The following is a 20,409-nucleotide window of genomic DNA, read 5'->3' as shown; positions in this document are numbered from 1 at the left end:
CCAGAAATAATTTTGGCAGCAACAGTTCATGTCATGGTACCTACTTTAGGGCAAGGTGATCGATCCAGATATTTAAAATTGGATGTTAGAAATTTATAGGATAAAAGAAATTGCAGAAAAGCCCTTTTAATCTGGAAGAGATCTTAGCGCTCATTTTACAGAAGAAAAAACACACGGAAAACGCTAATTGAAAAATCCAGTGAAATAACTTGCCAACCATAAAAGCAGTTTTGCATTTCAAGAGTCCCACACCATGGAAAACTGTATCTTAACATCCTCATTTACTCATGGCCCTGATATTGTTATCCAATTAAGATACATGTTCTTAATCTTATAGATTCTCATGTGAAATATATATGAATGATATATAGATAAGGAGTGAATTTAGATAATCTGTGACTTCATCTAAATTCCATATAAGATATTTTGATGCTTTTCTTACAAGCATGTTTTGTTGGTTTCTTCAACAAAATAATTACAATAGCCAGATTCCTGGACATAACCTAATTAATGTTAACTTGTTCAACCTATTTTATGATGATTAAAATCTAACAGAGAAGTATCATCTAAAAACACTCTGAATACAGATATCTTAATAGAAAAAATAAACATACTCTGAATAATCAAACTTCACAGTTATTTAAAGAATTGATGAGTAAAGAGACAAGACAAAATCAACCTGACTTAGCTGCCTACGGTCACCACTGGAAATAAAAAAATGATATTGCTACCTAGCTACACTCCTTTAATATTATTATCCTCCTAATCTCTGTTACCATTTTGCATAATGCTCAAATTCTAGGGCAGCAATAATAAGGGTCAGAATAAGTATACAAAGGAAGCACATTTTACAATCCAACCTATCTTGAGGCTGAAGATAAGCAACAAAGATCTGATTATTTATCAATAACCTTAAATTTATATGACTATTCATTCCCAGATTTACTTCATGAACTATTTGTAAGAAATAGTAAATTGTGGGAATAAATGTGTTTAGCCAATTTCCAAATCAAGTAAGAACCAGAAAAAAGGACAGGTACTAGGAGGTTTAGTTAGGGAAAAAGTAACAAAGTCATGGCTTATGTCCTGACTTTGCTCAGATGTTTGAAAAGTCTCAAGTCTGGTCACAATAGCCCCTTGTATATCAAAAAAAGATACATAAAAGTCTTAAAAGACTTGTTTCAGGGGCACCTGGGTGGCTCAGTCGGTTAAGCCTCCGACTTCGGCTAAGGTCATGATCTCACGGTTCGTGAGTTCGAGCCCCGCGTCGGGCTTTGTGCAAAGAAAGCCTAAAATCTAGTTAGGTTCTATTCCAGAAAGCAAAAAAGGAATTTTCCTTTTTTAAGGAGGGACAAATTGCCAGCCTAGCAACTGCGATCCTAACTTAGTGCAAATAATTCTAAAACCTTAGCCAACTTCTGCACTTTCATGATTTAAAAAGGAAATAAAACTGCCTTATACAAGAATCTTTTTAATATTCTGATATGATAGGATATGAATCCATTAAAGTGAATTTATCCTGGACGAAAGTCAACAACTATCTTAGTTTAGGGTATTTTTTCCTTCATTTTCCAAACAATAATGGGATAATTACAGGTAACATTCATACAGCACTTACGTCATGCCAGGCATTATTTTAAATTCATTATATTGTTAATTGATTTAATCGATACAATCCTACAAAACAGGTATTATCAGTCCCATTTTATATTGGGGAAGACTTGAGACATGAGGAAATTCAAATAACTTATCCAAGGTCAAGCAACAGGCAAGTGAGTCACAATATCAACCTAAGTAGTAGGGCTCCAGAATCTTAAGTTTTTCTGCCTTATGATTATACAAGTATTTTTGGTTTTGTTTTACTAAAACTATGAAAGAATCACAGAGCATCTTTCCCACCCCACCCTAGGAGATTTTTCTATCTACTTTCTTAATTGGCTTATAACATGGGCTAATTAAAAGGCTTAAAACACGTTAAGTGGATGTTACACATACCTTGTCTACATAAGTAGATAGATTTTTTTTTTTCTCTTTTCCAAAAAAGCGGGGGCGGGGGGGGGAGGGCAGGAAGATGAATTCTTTAACTCATAAATCCTCTCATATAAATTCTATAGGCCTTAGGGAGAAAGTGACAGCATTAGAAATTTTTTCTACTTTGCTCTCTTCAGGGTTGAGTTTGTTTTTAGAAAGAAATGTTGGCCTGGAATTCTGAATTATCAGCAAACAAAGATTCTCAGATATAAGCCTTATATGCTGATTCAAGTTTACCCATATTTCAAGTAAAAGAACCTGGAACCAAAGTATAAACATTTTCGTAATGCTAAATAAAAAGGCCCCTGCAAGGGCACCTGGCTGGCTCAGCAGGTGGAGCATGTGACTCTTGATCTCAGGGTTATAAATTTGAGCCCCATGCTGGGTGTAGAGATTATTTAAAAATAAAAATTTATAAATCAATCAATAAGCTCCCTGCAGAAGCAACTAGGGGAAAAAGTACACCTACTCTCACTTTGAGGCCTAAACTATTTACAAGGTTACCTAATCATGCTAAGATTTACAGCTCCCTCCTCAGGGCCTGGAACATGGGTACATATGGGCCTATAGGATGCATAATAAATGGATGTATGAACAAATGCATGCTTATTTTTATTTGAAGGACTAAATATCATCTCTTCCATTGTACCTAGGACTCTAATCACCAAGCAAAGGTAAATACACTTCATCCCCAGAGGTTAAAACACAAATCTTTAGATTCTGCAGAGCAGAATTTCCTTTAGTCTTGCAGAGGTATATCAGGAGTCTCACAGATCTCAGCATATAGTTGTATTCATGGATATACTAAATACACCAACGTACATATGCAATGTTTCTGTCCAGAGAAGCCCATCAGAGACTCAGCACCCAAAGTTTTATTGAGGGTTGCTCACATGGGCACCCTCTACCTCAGGTATACTCAAATTCTAGACCCCTAGGAGGAAAGCAGATGTTCAACATAAACCATATTGTTTGCACAAACAGTCTAGGCACAGTGAATCATCCTTATCAGTTACTGGAAACACTCTGAGAGTCAAGTTCCCAGATGTCAGCTATGAGCCAACCTTGCAAACAGATCTTTCTAAGGAGAGTAGTCTCAGACCTACTATGTTAAAGTTATTTAACTTCTTAAAGTCTCAGACTCATCTGTAAAAAGGAAAAAAAAATAACAAACTACTTCATGGCTAACATGATTATTACAGTGGTATTAGTCTCCAGTATGATGGCAAGACTTCATAAAGATCACTTGATAATGATGAGGAGGACTACAGAAAGTTATAGTAATGTAAAACTTCAACTTAAAACTTAATCTTTAACCCAGCAGCAACTTTTAGAGGAGGATAAAAACCATAATGATCTGGAATGAAGAGGACATAAACCCCACCTTTCTCCTGTAAAAGATATGGGAGGATTATTTTATTATAGAATGATATTATGATTGAGTTTAAATGCTTGGATAGGACATAGAATAGCATCTGCACTTCCAAAAATTAAGTAAAAATTCATGAAGGCAGAGTTCCTGGAACATTCTCAACTCATCCAGATTATGAAATAAAACATGAGCTTGCCCTGGAAGTTTATTTAAGCACACTATTAGAAAACAAAAAAGAAAGAGGAAACAATTCACTAATCCTTTTAAAATGAATATACTTTCTATTTCTTACTAATTATCACCTAAAATTAAGATAATCATTAAATTTAGATTTAGAATGGTATATGTTTAACAGAGAATTGAGATTTATAAGGAAAACCTATTTTTTAATTCATGTATCTAAATGGTATCCACTGCAAGATTATATATAACATTATTCAAATCGGGCAGTTTGTTCATGAAAACATTGAAACTTTGGCCTTCAAACATAGATAAGAATCCAAAACATTCTGAGGTTTAATATTTATTCTGAAATCACTATATTATTTGCTTGTTTTATCCCTAATTCATGAATTTAACTTTTTTCTTACATTTTTAATTATTTTCTAATGTTCAGTTTTCAGAAAGAGAGAGACAGACAGAGCACGAGCAGGAGAGGGGCAGAGAGAGAGGGAGACACAGAATCTGAAGCAGGCTCCAGACTCTGAGCTGTCAGCACAGAGCCTGACACGGGGCTCGAACTCATGAACTGTGGTATCATGACCTGAGCCGAAGTCAGACAGTCAATCGACTGAGCCACCCAGGCGCCCCTAAAAAAAATTTTTTTTTAATTTTTGAGAGAGAGAGACAGAGTGCAAGTCGGGGAGGGGCAGAGAGAGAGGGAGACACAGACTCTGAAGCAGACTCTAGGCTCTGAGCTGTCAGCACAGAGCCTGAAGCAGGGACTCAAACCCATGAACCGCAAGATCATGACCTGAGCCAGCGTCCAACACTCAACTGGCTGAGACATTATTTATAAAGTTTAACCCTATAATCAATCTACCACAATGTCCCTCTAAGTTTTCTTATTATCACTAATTATGGCTAAGTAGAAAACTATAGACCATTATAAATTACTGGATTAGAGAAATTTTTTGGTTTTGTTCTTTGGCCAAATTTATAATCCCCAAAATAATGCAAATTAACATATGCTAACTTGGGAACCAAAACAAATTAGCTTTATTCTATTTTACTTTTTTAATTTTTTAGTGCTTACTTATTTTTGAGAGAGAGAGAGACAGAGTGTGAGTGGAGGAGCACAGAGAGAAGGAGACAAAGAATCCAAAGCAGGCTCCAGGCTCTGAGCTGTCAGCACAGAGCCCCACGCGGGGCTTGAACCCACAAACTGCGAGATCATGACCTGAGCCAAAGTGGGACGCTCAACCGACTGAGCCACCCAGGCACCCCCACTTTATTCTATTTTAAATGAATCATATCAAGGATACTAAAGAATGTTTTTTAATTGTCCGGATTTTATCCTGTCCCAAGTCATCTTTTTGTCACCTCCCTATAATGAAGTAAAAGGTGAAGGTATTTTCTTACATGCTTATTGCAAATCTTTCTACCCACCTTACCAACACAAACTAGAATAAAAGCTCCATTAGAGCTGAGCCATAGCTATTTTAATCAGCATTGCATATATATCTCTCAGAAATAGTGCGTAGCACATAATAGACAACAATTTTAACTCCCAACTCAACTTTTCTTGTTCTTGGCTTCCTTTTTCTATTTTACTATCTCTAATACACACACACATGTGTCCTTTGTTAAGCCACTTTAAATCATTTTGGGAAAAAAGTGAGCACCTTTTAACAACTATATATACGATACTGAATATAGTCAGAGTAAGTGGATAGTGATTAAAGGGGCAAAGAAATAAACATTCAGATACACACTATAAGTCAATATTAACACAAAATTAGAGTAATTTAAAAATACCTTCCAAATTATGGCATATCTGAGTTTTTTTATATAGTTAGCTTATTTGAAATATATTTTCAATACATTTTCAATACAGTAAAACCTTGGTTTGGAGCATAATTCATTCTGGAAACATGCTTGTAATCCAAAGCACTTGTATACCAAAGCAAATTTCCCATAAGAAATAATGGAAATTCAGATGTTTCGTTCCATAACCCAAAACTATTCATATAAAAATGACGATGATACTGTAATATAAAACAATAAAGAAAACACAAAACATAAAAAAAATAATAAACAGATTAACCTGCACTTACCCTTGAAAATCTTTGTGGCTGGTGCAAGGGAGACAAGAGAGGAGGGCTACTGTGTAGGACAACTTTCACTGCTATCGCTAATGGAATCACTGCTCTCTATTGGCTCAGTGGAATCTTTTTCTGCATGGGGGCCCTTGTATACACTCAAATGGATGCTGACTACGGTGCAGTATTAATAAACCCTGGTCATACACTGTATTTAATGTAACTGGCAATAAGGCAGCAGAGGACAGGTTCTATATCTGCAGGCAGCCTGACCTAGAATGAAGCAAAGTATTCCCAAGCTTACTCTTGTATGGGAAAGCAAAGGACTGTCCATAGGTGCTTTGAAATGACAAAAAAAATACACTAGTGCCAGTTGTGGGCACCTTCCAACATTCTGAAAAATCACTGATTTCTACCAAACACCATGGCCTGAGACTGAAGCATCTGAAGATGGCAGACAATCACCCACAATTCTGCAGTGAGAGAGAGAGAGAGAGAGAGAGAGCGAGCGAGCGAGCCAGCAAGGGAGGGACACAGAGAGAGAGAGGGAGAGAAAGAGAGAGAGAAGAAACATTGCCTCAGTTGTGATCACGTGATGTTCGGCGTCCCGTACTACTCCTATTGCAAGACATCGCTTGTGTATCAAGTTAAAATTTATCAGAAATATTTGTTCATCTTGCAGAACACTCGCAGAACAAGTTACTCACAATCCAAAGTTTTACTGTACTAAAAATGTATATCTTAAATATTACAGAAAAGTGCATTTTAAATATCAAAAAATACATGACAATTATAAAGGGAAATATTAGATATTGAAGGTTACTATTCACTTTATAAAAACTATACCTCACTTTTTTTTAATAACCAATAGTGGTACTTTGAAGAGGTAGTTTATCTTCAAAAATGTCATTCACATAAAACTTTGGAGGACTATACTCCACACTGTTTAATCTGAAGTAATTTGAGGTCATAATTATTTTGTGTTAATAATAGTTAGTCAAACAAAAATAATCGACTGTTTTTGCTAGTGAAGTAGGGGGGAAAGTTATATACCGAATTATTTAGAAAGTCAGTCATCAAACAACTAACTACATCATGTTATCGGTATATTTTTCGCCTATAATTATGAACAGTTGAAAGTCTAATTTTATAATACTAACATGAGTTAATTAAAATTGTTATCATAAGAATGCCTGCCATTGCTATAATTGTATTACAAATTTAAAGTTTCATAGATATGGTATTTTATTTTAGTTTTAGGTAGCTAAATTTCAACTAAGAAACATCTGGAAAGTTATTTTCCCTGCTGTTCTTTATGAAGCTAAAATCATTTAGAGAAAATTCTACATATGTTTACTCACAGTCAAAAACTGTTAAAGAATAAAGTTACAACCGGGCTGTCAATTAACTCCTTCGTCCAGAATGAAGGTCACTGAAGTATTTCTCCAGTGGGTTCCCACCACATGTAGAAAAAAAAAAAACCTAGGGGTACCTGTGTGGCTCAGTTAGTTAAACGTCTGACTTTGGGTTTTAGCTCAGGTCATGATTTCACTGTTTGTGAGTTCGAGCCCTGGGTCGACTGCACTGCCAGTGCTTGGGATTCTCTCTCTTTCCCTCTCTCTCTGACCCTTCCCCGATAACCAGCTTGCTCTCTCTCTCTCAAGATAAATAAATAAACTTAAAAAAAAAAAAAAAAAAAAGGAAAAAGTCTAAACTCAACATGGTCTATGTACAGATCAACCCAGGGCTAGCCCACCCCAATTCTCTGACCTCATTCATCTCTCATCTCTTCTTCACTGGCTTGCTGAGCTCCAACTACAGTGGCCCTGTTCCTATAACACACCAAGCTTATGCACCTCCTATTCTCAGATTACAGGTTCTTTCAGATCATCCACAGACAGAATCTTCCTCACTTATCATGCAGATATCACCTCAAGCCCCATCCCTTCACAAAGACATTTCCATCATGATTCCCCACCTTCCAATTATATTCCAATTCCATGTAGCTTCCCTATCAGTCTCTATTTGATATCACATTACCTTATTTTGTTTCTTCATTATATTTATAAAAATTATCCTAAAATTATCCTACTTGTTTATATGTCTTTGCTTCTTGTTTTTTGGGTTTTTTTGTTTTTGAGAGAAACAGCGTGCACACGAGCAAGGAAGGGGCACAGTGAGAGGGAGAGAGAGAATCTTAAGCAGACCCCGTGCCCAGCATGGTGCCCAACATGGGGCTCTACGTTACAACTCTGAGATCATGACCTGAGCCCAAATCAAGAGTTAGATGCTTAACCAACTGAGCCACCCAGGTGCCCCCCTTTTTTTGTTTATATGTTTAATGCTTGTCTCCTCCACTAAAATGTAAGTTCCATAAGAACAAGTACTGCATTTATCTTGTTTACTGCAATCTTTCAAGGACCTAAAATGAATTAATATTATTATTATTAAATGTGCTGGCTGATAGGAACATTTTGATATTTTGTAACCATTCTCACACATATCGCTCTTTTAGGCTTCTTCCATTTTTTTCTACCCATTAGTACTTAACCATGAGAGAACTGGTTAACTATAAAAAATATGGACAAGCAAATATATGTTATACTGTATAATCAGTTCAGAAACTGAGCCAAGGTTTCAGATAACGGCATATCTTTCCAATTGTACACTGATCCTACGTATCAATAAACATTAGTAATTTTAAGTAAATTGTTAGTTATGTTTAAATAAAAACTATCAGATGAAATTTAGCATTTATGAGCAATTACATTCACGCACATCATGAAATATAGATGAGAATTATTGAACATAATTTAGAAATACAACAAATATCATTTTAGGATTTAACACACAGTTTAGATATCATCTTCTATCTAAAATTTAATTTTATCTGCAATTAAAGAAACCAAGTTTAAAGAATTAAAGGAGAGTATGACAACTGTAACTCAAAAAATGAGCAATATCAATAAAGTACAGGCACTATTTTAAAAAATAGGAAAATATGGAAATTCTGGAGATGAAAAGTATAATCCAAGAGTTGGAAACTACAACCAAAATTAAAAATTCACTAACAGAGCTCAATAGCAGATTTGAGATGACAGAAGAGTCCGTGAACTTGGAGATATATTAATAGAAATTACCAATTCTGAAGAACAGAAAAAAAGAATTTAAAAAAAATGAACAGAGCCTCCGAGATTTATAGGACACCATCAAGCATCCAATCTACATGTAATGCGAGGTCCAAAAAGGAACAGAGAAGGAGAACAGAAAAAATATTTGAAGAAATTATGGTCAAAACTTAAGAAACTTTTGAAAAAATATTCATCCATAGATTCAAGTTTAATGAATCCAAAGCATAATAAACACAAAGAGATCCACACCTAGATGTACCATTATTGAAAGCCAACGACAGAGAAAGTCTTGACAGCACAAAAAGAATAACTCATTGTAAACAATTGAGGTCAGAAAGCAAGAGACAACATATTCAAGGTGCTGAATGAAAAAATTTCTGTAACAAAGAATTCTATGTCCAGCAAAACTATTCCTCAAAAATAAGGGCAAAAACAGGGGCATCTGGGAGGCTCAGTTGGTTAAGTGGTCGACTTCAGCTCAGGTCATGATCTCACAGTCTGTGGGTTCGAGCCCTGCATCAGGTTCTGTGCTGACAACTCAGAGCCTGTAGCCTACTTCAGATTCTGTGTCCCCTTCTGTCTCCCTACCTCTCCTCCCCTGCTCGTTCTCTCTCTCTCTCTCTCTCTCAAAAATAAACATTAAACTAATAATAATAATAAAATAAAGGCAAAATAAAAACAATCCCAAAAAACAAAGATTAAAATAATTCATTTATGACAAACCTGCTTATGAGAAATCCTAAAAGTCCATCCGACTGAAAGAAAATAACCAGCCCATAACCCAACTACACAAAAAGAAATAAGGAGCACCATAAAAGGTCAACATATGTGTTAAGTATAAAAGACTGCGTAAGCATTTTTTTCCTCTTTTACTTGTTGTAAAACACATCCAATTGCATAAAGACTATAAAATGGTCCTGTTGGGCTTCTAACATATAAAAACTTAATATGTATGATAATACCACCAGAGAGGCTAGGGGAGGAAATGGAGCAAAGTTTCTATATTTTACCATAATTAAATTGTTAATCTGAAGTACAATGTGACAAAGATACATACTGTATTCCCTAGAGCAAAGAAAATAATCCCAAAAATCTAGTTAAAACACTAACAAAGGAATTCAAATGATACTCTGGAAAATATCCACTAACTCCAGAAGAAAAAGATGAACAAAGAAATAAAAGAGAAATGAGACATATGATTGCAGATATAAATCTATCAATGATTATATAAAATGTGAACAGAGTAAACCCTCCAATCAAAAGGCAGAAATGAAAAAAACAAAAGCAGAAATGATCACACTACTTAAAAAAACAAAGCATTTTAACTACATGCTGTCTGTAAGATACACTTTAGACTCAAAACACAAATGGGTTGAAAACCGAAGTATAGAAAAAAATCTGCAACACAAACAGTAAGTATAAGAGAGCTGGAGTGGCTCCACCAATACCAGATGAAATACAACTAGACAAAGAGGAATCTTTCATAATGATAAAAGGTCTTCTTAATAGCAGTGCCCCCAAAACATGAAGCAAAAATTGACAGAACTGAAAGGAAAAATAGACACTCCAGTAATAATAGGGCTTTTAATCTCTCTCTCAATAATTGATAGTATGGCTAGACAGAAAATCAGCACAGACATTGAAGGCTTGAAAACTATCACCCAACTTGACCTGTCACCTACAAAACATTCCGCCCAACAACAGCAGAACACATATTCTCTTCTAGCACACAGGGAACATTTTTCAGAAAGGATTACATACTAGGCCATAAAAATGTCTCAAAAAATTTAAAATGAGAAAATCATACAAAGTATGTTCTACTACTACAGGGGAATTAAATAAAAAATCAAGAACAATGTAATTTGGGGAATCCCCAAATAATTGGAAATCAAATAATACATTTCTAAATAACCCAGAAGTCAAGAAATCACAAGAAATTTAAAAATATTTAGAAGTGAATACAAATTTTAAAACGCAGAAATTTAAAAATGTACAGGATGCAGCTACCCCAGTGTTTGAAAGGAAATTTAGAGCTTTAAATGCCGGCTCAGTAAAGAAGACCTCAAATCAATAACCTACACTTCTACCTTAAGAAGCTAGAAAAAGGCACACTAAGCCCAAAATAAGCAGAATGATGAAAATTATAAAAATTAAATAGAAAGCAGTGAAATAGAAAGCAGAAAATGGAAAAAAAATCAATTAAACCAAAACTTTTTTTTGAAAGTAGCAACAAAATTGACAAACATTTAGCTAGAATGACCAAGTAAAAAAGAGAGAATACACATGCTACTAAAATTAATAATGAAAGAGGAACGCCACAAACTACACTAGTAAAATTAAAAGCACATATAGGAATACTATGAACTACATGCCAAAAATATTAAATAGCTTAGATGAAATGGACAAATCATAAGGAATACAATTACTGAAACTAACTCAAGAATAAGCAAAAAATCTGAAGAGACCTATAACAAGTAAATAAATTGAATTAACAGTTTAAAATTTTTCCAAAGGAAAAAAATCCAGGCCCAGATGCTTTCACTGGTCAATTCTATCAAATGTATTCAAGGGGGTAATAATAACCAATCATGCACACACTCTTACAGAAAATCAAAGAAGAAACACCTCTCAATTCATTCTGAGGCTAGTACTACTATGTCACAAAATCCAAAGACATCCCAAGGAAAAAAAACTACAGACCAGTATCTTCCATAAATACAGACACAAAAATGTTCAACTAAACATTAGCAAACCAAAGCCAGCAACATATAGTAAGAATTATATACCATGACAAAGTGAGATTTATCCTAGGACTAAGGCTGCTTTAGTATCTGAGAATCAATTAATATAATACACCGTATTAATGGAATAAAAGACAGAAACCACACGATCATCTCAGACACTAAGGTGACCAACCATACTAGTTTGTCCAGAACAGAGGGGTTTCCCAAGATGAAGGAATTTCAGTGCTAAAACCAGAACGGTCTTAGGCAAAAGGTGACAGTTGGTCATGCTAACAGATGAAGAAAAAGCATTTGACAAAATCCCATAACCATTCATGATAAAAAATCAGGAACAAACTGGGATTAAAAAGGAATCCCTTACCAAATGTAGAGATCTGCTATACAACATTGTGCCTACAGTAAACAATACTGTACTGTACGCTTAAAAAGTTTAGAAAATAGATCTCACGTTAAGTGTTCTTACCAAAAGGAAATAAAACTTTAAGTATAAGATTTATGCACTGATATTATAAAATATCACTGAGAAAAATTAAAGATCATTAAATCAAGAGAAATTTTCAAGTTCATATACTAGAAAACTCAATATTACAAGATTTGCAACTCTCCTCCAACTGATCCACAGATCCAGTGCATTCTCATCAAAATTCCAAGCCTGTTTTGCAGACATTAACAAGCTGATTCTAAAATTTTTTTAAATTTTATTTAAGTCAAAGTTAGTTACCATATAGTGTAATAATAATTTCAGGATCAGAATTTAGTGATTCATCACTTACATACTAACATGAAGTGCTCATCCCAAGTGCCTTCCTTAGTACCCATCCCCATTTAGCCCATCCCCCCAACCACCTCCTCTCCAGCAACGCTTAATTTGTTCTCTGTATGTAAGAGTTCTCTTAGAGTTTGCCTCCCTCTGTTTTAACTTATTGTTCCTTCCCCTTATGTTCTTTTATTTCTTAAATTCCACACACAAATTAAATCATATGATATCTGTCTTTCTCTGACTGACTTATTTCACTTAGCATAATACCCTCCAGTTCCATCAGTGTTGTTGAAAATGGCAAGATTTCATTCTTTTTGATTGCTGAGTAATATTCCATTGTGTGTGTGTGTGTACCACATCTTCTTTATCCATTCATCAGTTATATGAACATTTGGGCTCTTTCCACAATATGATCCTAAAATTTGTATATAGGGCCTAGAAGAGCCATAACTTTTAAAAAGAAGAAAAGGGGGCGCCTGGGTGGCTCAGTCAGTTAAGCGGCCGACTTTGGCTCAGGTCATGATCTCATGGTCAGTGAGCTCAAGCCCCACGTCAGGTTCTGTGCTGACAGCTCAGAGCCTGGAGCCTGTTTCAGATTCTGTGTCTCCCTCTCTCTGACTGCCCCACCCCCCACCCCGTTCATGCTCTGTCTCTCTCTGTCTCAAAAATAAATAAACGTTAAAAACAAAAATCTAAAAAAAAATAAAAATAAAAAGAAGAAAAGAAGAACAAAATTGGAGGGCTTATACTACCTGGTTTCATAAGTTACCATAGAGCACAAAAATCAAGTCACAGTAGTAAAAACATAAAGATAGACATATAGAGGGGCGCGTGGGTGGCTCAGTTGGTTGAGCATCCTACTCTTGGTTTTGGCTCAGGTCATGGTCTCATGGTGTGTGGGTTTGAGCCCCGCATCAGGCTCTGTGCTGACAGTGTGGAGCCTGTTTGGGATTCTCTCTTTCTCCCTTTCTCTCTGTTCCTCCCCAACTCATGCTCTCTCTCTCTCTCTCAAAAATAAATAAACTTAAAAAGCTGCAAAAATGTAAAAATAAATTTAAAAAAAAGACAGACATAGATAATGGAACAGAATTGAGTGCCACATTTATAATCAGTGGAGAAATGATATTTTTTCAACATAGATGTTGTCTTTTCAACAAACTGTGCTAAGAGAATCCATATACAACAGATGAATTTAGACCCTTCATACCATACATAAAAATTAACTGAAAATAGATCCAAAATCTAAGAGCAAAAATTATAAAAGATCTAGAAGAAAACAAAAGAGAAAATCCTCAATATCTTGGATTAGGCAAAGAGTTCTTACAACAAAAGAATGATCTATAGGGGCACGTGGGTGGCTCAGTCAGTTAAGCGTCTGACTTCAGCTCTGGTCATGATCTCACAGCTTGTGGGTTTGAGCCCCATGTCGCACTCTGTGCTGACAGCTCAGAGCCTGGATGGAGCCTGCTTCGGACTCTGTGTCTCCCTCTCTCTCTGCCCCTACCTCTCTCTCTCTCTCTCTCTCTCTCTCAAAAAACTAATAAACATTAAAAAAAAAAATTAATGATCTATAAAAGAAAAAAAGTGGGAAATTAAACTCCATCAAAATTAAAATTTGGGGGAAGGGGGCTCCTGGCTGGCTCAGTCAGTAGAGCATATGACTCTTGACTGTGAGGTCATGAGTTCAAGCCCCACACTGGGCCTAGAGCTTACTTAAAGAATAAAAACTCTAGGGGTACCTGGGTGGCTCAGTCAGTTGAGTGTCTGACTTCAGCTCAGTTTATCATCTCGCGGTTTGTGGGTTCGGGCCCCATGTCAGGCTTTGTGCTGACAGCATGGAGCCTGCTTCAGATTCTCTGTCTCCATCTCTTTCTGCCCCTCTCCTGCTCTCTCTCTCTCTCTCTCAAAAATGAACATTAAAAATCTGAAAAAATTAAAAAATTAAAACTCTAAAAAAAAAGTTTAATTATTGCACTTCAAAGGCCTCCAATAAAAAAATGAAAAGACAAGCCACAGACGAGGAGAAAATATGTGCAAATCATGTATTTAATAAAGGACTTGCATCCAGAATATATAACTTTTACAACTCTATAATAAAATTTTTTAAAAACAGGCAAAAGATTTGAATGGCTATTTCAACAAAAGGGATATATGAATGAATAATTACATGAAATGCTCAATGCCTTGAGTCTTTAAGAAAATGTGAATTTAAACCACAATAAGTTAACCACTTCATACCTACTAGAATAGCTATAACAAAAAAGACAGACAATAACTAGTGTTGACAAGGATGTGAAGAAACTGGAACTCTCTTACGCTGCTGTTAGAAACGTAAACATATGGCCACTTTAGAAAACAGTTTGGTAGGTTCTTAAACAGTTAAATAGATAAGCCAGCAATTCTATTCCTAGTATCTACCCAAGAGAATGAAAGCATATATTCACATAAAGACTTGTATTCAAGGGGTGCCTGGGTGGCGCAGTCGGTTGGGCGTCCGACTTCAGTCAGGTCACGATCTCGCGGCCCGTGAGTTCGAGCCCCGCGTCAGGCTCTGGGCTGATGGCTCGGAGCCTGGAGCCTGTTTCCGATTCTGTGTCTCCCTCTCTCTCTGCCCCTCCCCCGTTCATGCTCTGTCTCTCTCTGTCCCAAAAATAAATAAACGTTGAAAAAAAAAATTAAAAAAAAAAAAAAAAGACTTGTATTCAAATGTTCAAGCTGCATTATTTGCAACAGTCAAAACTGGAAACCATCCAAATGCCTACCAACTGGTCAATAATAAACAAGATGTGGTATATCCAGACAGTAGAATACTATTCAGCAATAAAAAGGAACAAAATACTGGTACATGCTACAATATTGATAAACCCCAAAAAACATTATGCTAAGTGAAAGAAGCCTGATGTTTCTTGTGTGATTCCATTCCTATGAACTACCCAGAAAAGGCAAATCTATAGAGACAAAACACAAGTCGGTGGTTGCCTGGGATGGGGGTGGGGGATTGAGGGTAAATGCAAACAGACTAGAAGTAATTTTGGGGAGGGGACAAAAATGTTCTGAAACTGGCTTGTAAGCTTAAACCAGTCCTGCTGTCAGTCTGTGGGAGTCAGATACTGTGCATCCCACTCAGTCTCTGCCATCGCTGTCTCCCACCATGTTGAAGATGAGCTCCACTTCTCCATCCCTAGGATAGACCACCTGGAGCTGGCCTCCCTGGCCTCCCATTGGCCCAGTGCTGAGTCCAGCAACTTCACGCATATAAAGCTCTGTCCCCGATCACCAAGCAGGACCTGGTGGCCTGAGAAGACCCTGGGCCCTCCCCCTGGCTGGCTGGGCCACCAGGCTCCCTCCCCTGATTCTGGGGAGTCCCAGGGGAGTGTCATCTCCCCAGTCCTCTCTTACAGACCTTTCTTTGCTGAATTAAAGTTTGTAAGAAGAAAGAAAGAAAGAAAGAAAGAAAGAAAGAAAGAAAGAAAGAAAGAAAGAAAGAAAGAAAAGACAAGAAAACTGGCTTATAATGACAGTATAACAATTCTATATGTTTACTAAAAATAACTGTTTTTATGGCTGAATAATATTGCATTGTGTATATATATTTATACACTGCATTTTCTTTTTTTTAATGTTTATTTATTTTGAGAGAGAGCGCACGCGCACACACAAGAGACGGAGGGGCAAAGAGAGAGGGAGACAGAGAATACAAAGCAGGTCCGTGCTGTCAGCCGAGAGCCCAATGCAGGGCACAATCTCAAGAACCGTGAGATGAAAACTTGAGCTGAAATCAAGAGTCGGGCATCTAACTGACTGAGCCACCCAGGCACCCCTATACCACATATTCTTTATCTATTCATCAGTCGATGGACATTTGGCCTCTTTCCATAATGTGGCTATTGTTGATACTGCTGCTATAAACATTGGGGTACATGTACCCCTTCAAATCAGTATTTTTGTATCCTTTGGGTAAATACCTACTAGTGCAATTGCTGGGTAGTAGGGTAGTTCTATTTTTAACTTTTTGAGGAACCTCAAAAAGTTTTCCAGAGTGGCTGTACCAGTTCGTATTCCCACCAACAGCAAAAGAGGGTTCCTCTTTCTCTGCATCCTCACCAACATCTGTTGTTTCCTGTGTTGTTAATTTTAGCCATTCTGACAGGTGTAAGGTAGTATATCATTCTAGTTTGGGAAAAACAAATAAAAATAAAAATAAAATTAACTGAATTGTGCACTCAAAATGGATTCATTTTGGGCATTAAATAACTCAAGATACTAATTTTTTAAATTGAAGTGTAGTTGACATATTAGTTTCAAGTGTATGACATAGAAATTTAACATTTATATAGATTACAGAGCAATCATCACAAGAAATCTAGCTACCATCTATCACCACCATACAAGGTTGTTACAGATTAATTATATTTCTTGTGCTCTACATTGAATATTTATGTCTTAATTTATTTTACAACTGGAAGTTGGTACCTTTTAACTCCTTCCCCTATTTTTTCCATCCCCTTGTCCCACCTCCCCTCTGGCAACCACCAAATTGTTCTGTGTATCTATGGGCCTGTTTCTGTTTTGTTGTTCATTTGTTTGGTTGTTCATTTGATATAATATCATACAGTATTTGCCTCTGACTTAATTCACATAGTATAATACCTCCTAGATCCATTCACGTTGTTGCAAATGGCAAGATTTCACTCTTTTTTATGTTTAAGTAATATTCTACTGTCTATATACCACATCTTTATCCATTCATGTATCGATGGACACTCAGGTTGCTTCCATATCTTGCCCATACTAAGTAATGCTGCTATGAACACAGGGTGCGTATATCTTTTAAAATTAGTATTTTCGGGGCGCCTGGGTGGCGCAGTCGGTTAAGCGTCCGACTTCAGCCAGGTCACGATCTTGCGGTCCGTGAGTTCGAGCCCCGCGTCGGGCTCTGGGCTGATGGCTCAGAGCCTGGAGCCTGCTTCCGATTCTGTGTCTCCCTCTCTCTCTGACCCTCCCCCGTTCATGCTCTGTCTCTCTCTGTCTCAAAAATAAATAAAAAAAAAATTAAAAAAAAAAAAACGATAAAATTAGTATTTTCATTTTCTTCAAATAACCAGAAGTGGATTTGCCGGACTGTACAATAGTCCTACTTTTATTTTGCAGAAACTCCATAGTGTTTTCCATAGTAGCTACACCATTTTGCATTCCCATGAACACTACACAAGAGCTCTCTTTCCTCCACATCCTTGCCAACCCTTGTTATTTCTTGTCTTTTTGATAGTAGCCATTCTAACATGTGTGAAGTGATATCTCATTGTTGTTTTGACCTGCATTTCCTTGATGATTAGGGATGTTGAGCACCTTTTCGTGTGTCTGTTTGCCACCTGTATGTCTTTTTGGAGAAATGTCTATTTGGGTCCTCTGCCCATTTTTTAATTGGACTTTTTAATATATTGAGTTGTAAGTTCTTTCTATATTTTGGAATATTGACCCCTTATCAGTTACATCATTTACAAGTATCATCTCCCATTCAGGAGGTTGCCTTTTCATTCTGTTGATGGTCTCCTTCACTAATAGTTTCATCAGCTTTTTTTTTTATTTAAAAAAATGTTTTTTAATGTTTATTTATTTTTGAGACAGAGCATGAACGAGGGAGGGGCAGAGAGAGAGGGAGACACAGAATCCAAAGCAGGCTCCGGGCTCTGAGTTGTCAGCACAGCCCCGACGTGGGGCTCAAACCTTTCAGCCATGAGATCGTGACCTGAGCCGAAGTCAGAAGCTCAACCGACTGAGCCACACAGGTGCCCCTTCATCAGCTTTTCAGTCTGATGTAGTCCTACTTACTTTTTTGCTGCCCTTACCTGAGGAGATAGATGCAAAAAAATACTGCTCAGGCACATGTCCAAAAGCTTACTGTTTATGTTTGCTTCCAGGATTTTAATGGTTTTTGGTTTTACATTTAAGTCTTTAATCCACTTTGAGCTTATTTTCCTATATAAGAAAGTGGTCCAGGGGCACCTGGATGGCTCAATCTGTGGAGCATTCAGCTCTTGATCTCAGGGTAATGAGTTCAGGCTTCACACTGGATGTAGAACTTACTTAAAAAATAAAAAATAGAGCACCGGGGTGCCTCAGTCGGTTAAGCATCCCACTGCAGCTCAGGTCATGATCTCACAGTTTGTGAGTTCAGGCCCCCTGTCAGGCTCTGTGCTGACAGCTCAGAGCCTGGAGCCTGCTTCGGATTCTGTGTTTCCCTCTCCCTCTGCCCCTTTCCTGCTCACACTGTCTCTGTCTCTCTCTCTCTCAAAAATAAAACATTTAAAAAATTTTAAATTAAATAAGCAATAAAATAATAAAGTGGTCCAGTTTCATTCTTTTGCCATGTAGTTGTCCAGTTTTCCCAGCACCATGTATTGAAGAGACTGTCTTTTCCCTGTGGTAGCTTCTGGCCTCCTCTGCTGAAGATTAATTAACTTTATAAGCATGGGTTTGTTTCTGGACTCTACTCTGTTCTATTGATCTAGGTGTCTGTTTTTGTGCAAGTACCATACTATTTTGACTACTATAGCTTTGTAGTATAGTTTGAAATCAGGGAGCCTGGTATCTTTAGGTTTGTTCTTCTTTCACAAGACTGCTTGGGCTATATGGGGTCTTTTGTGGTTCTATACAAATTTTGGGATTATCTGTTCTACTTCTACAAAAAAATGCCATTGGAATTTTGATAGAGACTACACTGAATCTGTAGATTGCTTTGGATAATATGGACATTTTAACAATATTAATTCTTATAATCCATGAGTATGGTTTATCTTTCCATTTGTTTGTATTATCTTTAATTTCTTTCATCAATGTTTTACGGTTTTCAGAGTAATGTCTTTTAACTCCTTGGTTAAATTTACTCCTTGGTATTTTATTCTTTTTAAAAAAAATTTTTTTTAATGTTTATTTTTTTTTTAATTTTTTTTTTAATGTTTTATTCATTTTTGGGACAGAGAGAGACAGAGCATGAACGGGGGAGGGGCAGAGAGAGAGGGAGACACAGAATTGGAAGCAGGCTCCAGGCTCTGAGCCATCAGCCCAGAGCCCGACGCAGGGCTCGAACTCACGGACCGCGAGATCGTGACCTGGCTGAAGTCGGACACTTAACCGACTGTGCCACCCAGGCGCCCCTTTAATGTTTATTTCTGAGAGAGAGGGAGAGAGACAAAGAGAGTGTGCATGCATGGGGGAGGGGCAAAGAGAGAGGAAGACACAGAATCTGAAACAGGCTCCAGGCTCCAGAGTCAGCACAGAGCCTGACACAGGGCTGGAATTCACAAACCACAAGATCATGACCTGACTCAAAGTCGCTCAACTGACTGAGCCAACCAGGCACCCCAGTATCTTAATCTTTTTGATGCAATTGTGAATGGGATTGTTTTCTTAATCTCTCTTTCTGATAGTTCATTATTAGTGTATGGAAATGCAACAGACTTGTGCATATTAATTTTCTATGCTGTGTACACACCTAAGAGAAATGAAAACACAGCCACACAAAAACTAATACAAAAATGTTCACAGTGGCATTGTTTATAATAGCTAAAAAGTGGAAACTCAAATGTCCAACTAATAGATTAATAATGTGGTACATCCATATAATAGACTATTACTCAGCAATAAAAATAATGACACATGCTACAACATGTGAACTTTGAAAACTTTATGCTAAGTGAAAGAAACCAGTCATGAAAAATCACATATTATATGACTCCATTTATATAAAATGCCCAGAATAAGCAAATCTATAGAGACAGATGAGTGGTTGCCTAGAGCTGGGAATCTTGGGGGGGGGGGGGGGGGGGGGTAACCACTAAAGGGTACAGAGCTCCTTTTCCCATAATGAAAATGTTCCAAAACTGATTATGGTGATGGTTGCACAACTCTGTGAATATATTCAAAATTACTGTACACTTTAAATTGGTGAACTGAATGGTATATGAATTATATCTCAATAAAACTGCTACCAAAAAAAAAAACCCCCACTTGGTGTACAATCTAGGAGTAGGTAAAGCCATCAACACTGGTAGGACTACCACAGCCAAAGTTACCAATCTATTTATTTAGGACAAAAAAATCTCAGTTA

The 20,409-nt window shown here is 36.8% G+C and overlaps 1 protein-coding gene across 7 annotated transcripts in view; it reads right to left on the bottom strand.

Annotated features, from left to right (window-relative positions):
* The window catches only part of ELF2 (E74 like ETS transcription factor 2), a 94,695-nt gene that overhangs the window by 72,441 nt on the left and 1,845 nt on the right, over positions 1–20,409 (bottom strand). The window lies entirely within an intron of this gene.

The sequence above is a fragment of the Leopardus geoffroyi genome, chromosome B1, assembly GCF_018350155.1.
Source record: "Leopardus geoffroyi isolate Oge1 chromosome B1, O.geoffroyi_Oge1_pat1.0, whole genome shotgun sequence".
Taxonomy (NCBI): domain Eukaryota; kingdom Metazoa; phylum Chordata; class Mammalia; order Carnivora; family Felidae; genus Leopardus; species Leopardus geoffroyi.
The sequence above is the reverse complement of the archived record's forward strand: the minus strand, read 5'-3'. Positions and strand labels throughout refer to the sequence as shown.